The sequence below is a fragment of the Anomaloglossus baeobatrachus genome, chromosome 9 (genome assembly GCF_048569485.1).
Source record: "Anomaloglossus baeobatrachus isolate aAnoBae1 chromosome 9, aAnoBae1.hap1, whole genome shotgun sequence".
NCBI classification, from domain to species: Eukaryota; Metazoa; Chordata; class Amphibia; order Anura; family Aromobatidae; genus Anomaloglossus; species Anomaloglossus baeobatrachus.
Genome location: NC_134361.1, coordinates 43,908,840 through 43,912,907, shown reverse-complemented (window position 1 = coordinate 43,912,907; position 4,068 = coordinate 43,908,840).

Sequence of the window (4,068 nt, the reverse complement as noted above, 5' to 3'; positions counted from 1 at the left end):
CTGTGTGTGAAGCCGCAGGAGCGAGGAACATCTCCTTACGTGCGTTCCGCAGCTCACGCCAGCTATGCGGAAGGAAGGAGGTGGGTGGGATGTTTACGTCCCGCTCATCTCCGCCCCACCGCTTCTATTGGCTGCCTTCCGTGTGCCATCGCTGTGACGCCACACGACCCGCCCACCTAGGAAGGAGGCAGGTCGCCGGCCAGAGCGACGTCGCAGGGCAGGTAAGTGCGTGTGAAGCTGCCGTAGCGATAATGTTCGCTACAGCAGCTATCACAAGATATCGCATGTGCGACGGGGGCGGGTACTATCACGCTCGGCATCGCTATCATTGGCTAGCGATGTCGCAACGTGCAAAGTACCCCTAAGGGAAGCCCAAATAACAACTATTCGGAACTATTCGGGCTTCCCATAGACTTACATTGCGCATCGAATATTCACATAGCGGCGACCTATTCGTCGGATATTCGCAAAGCCGAATAGTTGAGATATTCGATCATCTCTAGTTATGACCCTTCAGCAGCACCTTTGGTGATTAACCTTGGCAAGAAAGACAACATATTTATAATTGCATTTCTATAGAAATCTTAGATATTTCAAACAGGTCACAGCCGTCTTAAAAAGAAAAATGGAACAAATCCATCTTAGACATGAAAGAAAAGTCACAATTTGCAGAAAAATTCTACATGAAAGTGGAACATCTGACACTGCGGCCTCCCACTTGTTTCTACTACTGGGATCTGTGTAAAAAGTTTAAATTGATGCAAAAATTTAGCATTAACTTGTGATATTTGACACATTGGTCTCCGTCTCCAACATTGGGATGTATTCAAGCTTTAAAAAGTGGCGCTGGTGTAAATTGCGGCAAATTTATCCATTAGGTGCCACATTTTGATCAAAATTTCGTGCAAATTAGATGATTTTTGATAATTGTTGACCACGGTCTTCCAAGATTTACCTTATTACAAAGTCACATGCCCGCGGGAACTGTAAGAGGATCTATTTGCCATATGAAACTCTCCATTATCTGATCAGTTTTTCGTTTGAAGGCTCAAGATTAAGGTCTCGATTGCAGCAGATACCTCTACAAACCATGTAGGGCTAAGATTCCATAGATTCCATAAGATTCCATAAAATTCCATAAGATTCTATAAGATTCCATACAAATAAAGCAGAGACTAATTTGTTGTTCCCCCGATTTTAAATCATGAATGAACGCAATCTCGATTTTTACATGGTTGTTGATTCGCTAACACAACATAAACAAGAATCGGAGAGACTGGACCTACTGCAGTTAAAGGGCCTGTATCTAAAAAGGACTTCATGTCATGGGACAATCTCTTTAAACAGAACCAGTCACTTGCCAGGAATATGTATTTTTGTACCTGGTGTAAATGCCGCTGTTCTCCTGAATCTGGTGATGTTTCTCTTTGGTTCCTGCGCCTCTCCGTTTGGGAGATAAGGTTCCTTTTTCCCTAGTCTCTTTAGCCAAATGGGCGTGATCCTCAAGAATACACCCACGAAGAGTGGAGGACCATGCCCCCTTGGCTAAAAAATAAATATGACTAGATTTATATACAGAGAAGAAAGGAGAGGAGCAGGAACCAAAGAAAAACATCACCAGATTCAGGAGAACATTGGCATGTACAACCAGTAAAAATTACATATTTATGGTACGTGACGGATCCCCTATAACGTATTTACATGTGAATTACAATAAATACAGCTCCTACTAAGCTCTGCTGTACCACTAGCTTTAAAAACAAAAGGGTATTCCCATCTTATATGCAAATTTTCCTTTGCCTATATGAAGTTTTTCTAAACAAATTGTACATTTATTTTTCAAAATGCCGACACATAAGAGATCATTCAATTATACCAAGTCCTACTCCCGACTCCCGGGTAAACCGATAATTTTTGCCAAGGGAAGTCGGCATAGAAAGAAGGCTTGAGCTTTCCAGAATGGAAGCCACTTGTATAGAGCAGCTCGCTGTTCAGACTCTAAAGGGTGCTTTACACGCTGCAACATCGCTAGCGATTGCTTGCGATGTCGCGAGCGATAGCACCCACCTCCGTCGTTCGTGAGACATGTGGTGATCGCTGCCGTAGCGAACAATATCGCTACGGCAGTGTCACACGCACATACCTGTTCAGCAAACATCACTAAACGGCCACCCAATAGAAGTGGAGGGGCGGAGATGAGCGGCCGGAACATGCCGCCCACCTCCTTCCTTCCTCATTGCCGGTGGACGCAGGTAGGATGATGTTCGTCGTTCCTGCGGTGTCACACACACAGTGATGTGTGGTGCCGCAGGAACGACGAACAACCTGCGGAATGAAACACCAACGACATTATGATTAGGAGCGACGTGTCAACGATCAATGATTTTGCCGTTTTTGTGATTGTTGAAGGTCGCTCCTAGCTGTCACACGCTGCGATGTCGCTAACGATGCCGGATGTGCGTCACAAACACCGTGACCCCGACGATATATCGTTAGCGATGTCGCAGTGTGTAGTGTGTAAAGCACCCTTTAGAGGGGTCCTCAGCTGGAGACCCTTGTCTATCACGTCCATATACCCTAGTGGGGCATGAAGACTGTGTCCCGTCACCTGATTCATGCTGCTCAAATGCAAGGGGATTGACTCTGAGCCTGGCAACATGATTGCAGCTGGTTGTACACTTCATCGTTTCAGAAAAGATATATTCCGTATTTTTCAGATTATAAGACGCACTTATAACTCCCGGGGGAACGCAGCGGCGGTGGAGCAAGGTTGCAGCTGAAGGACTTCAATGGCGGTATGAATAGGGCAATGCTGCAGGCCTGAGTCTGGGAGAAGGGGTTGTTGCAGCAGTGTGATTTGGGCGCCATTGATCCCCGGGAAGAGCAGTCGCTGAGCTTCAGTAAAATGGCTGCAGAGGCAGTGCAGGCGCAGAGTAAGATCTTGGAAAGCCGCGATCTCTATCTTTGTATGCGCCACCTCAGTCATTTTCCTGAAGTCCATCGCGTCGGAAGCGGCTCATGCACAGTTTGAAGTTTTGGCTCCCTGAGATTTCAGTCTGCGCGTGCGTTGCCTCTGCAGCCATTTTCCTGAAGCCCATTGCTGGAGCCCATGGCAGGACAGCAATAACACCCGCATTGCAACCCTGTGACACTCCCCTCCTTCCAGCCCAGGTGCTGCCGCCGTTGTCCTTCAGCTGCGATCCTGCCTCCTGTGACCCGGCTCCACCACACTCCCCGGTGAGGTACTGTATATCCGGATTATAAAACGGACTCCAGGATTATAAGATGAACCCCTCTTTTTAAAATTAAAAATAATTTTTTCCTATTTTCTTCTACTAAATTTGACGTGAGTCTTATAATCTGAAAAATACAGTAGGTAGAACATTTGGATGGCTATTCCCAGCGCCGCTGCAGGGGATTAACAGGTTTCTTGCCTACATAAACTACCTATCACACGTGTTGATGTAAGTGCAATATATAGGTGCACATATCCTTGCTGCACAGTATTTGCTCTTTTGTTTTATCCTAGGTTCTGTTAATGGCCAAAGTGTCAACATGCACCTATATATTGCACTTATACCAACGTGTGTTGTGGCTTATTTCTTTGTTCTTTTTTTTTTGTACCTTGTATATATCGAGGCATAGCTCAGACTTTTTTGGGCTGTGTATTTGTCTGTATAGCTTTCCACAGGTAGGTTGTTAACAGTTAGGCCCGGTCCTGCTCTGCCCCAGTCTATTTTGAAACAAAAAGGAGACAGTTGCACTCTGTAGCTCTAAGACATGTGGAACAATGAATATGGGAATATAGACATGCATTACTGCTATGAAAAACATGCAAAAATTGAGATACTTAGCACACAGAAATGGCCAGTTTTATGTGAGCCCAACAGCCAACGGCAAGGTGAACTCTTTTTGTTGCGTCCCTGCCTAATCTAATTCCTCTCTTGGCCATTTTTGTGTGCTAAGTATCTCAATTTTTACACGTTTTTCATAGCAGTAATGTCTGTCTATATTCCCATATTCATTGTTCCACATATCTTAGCACTACAGAGTGCAACTGTCTCCTTT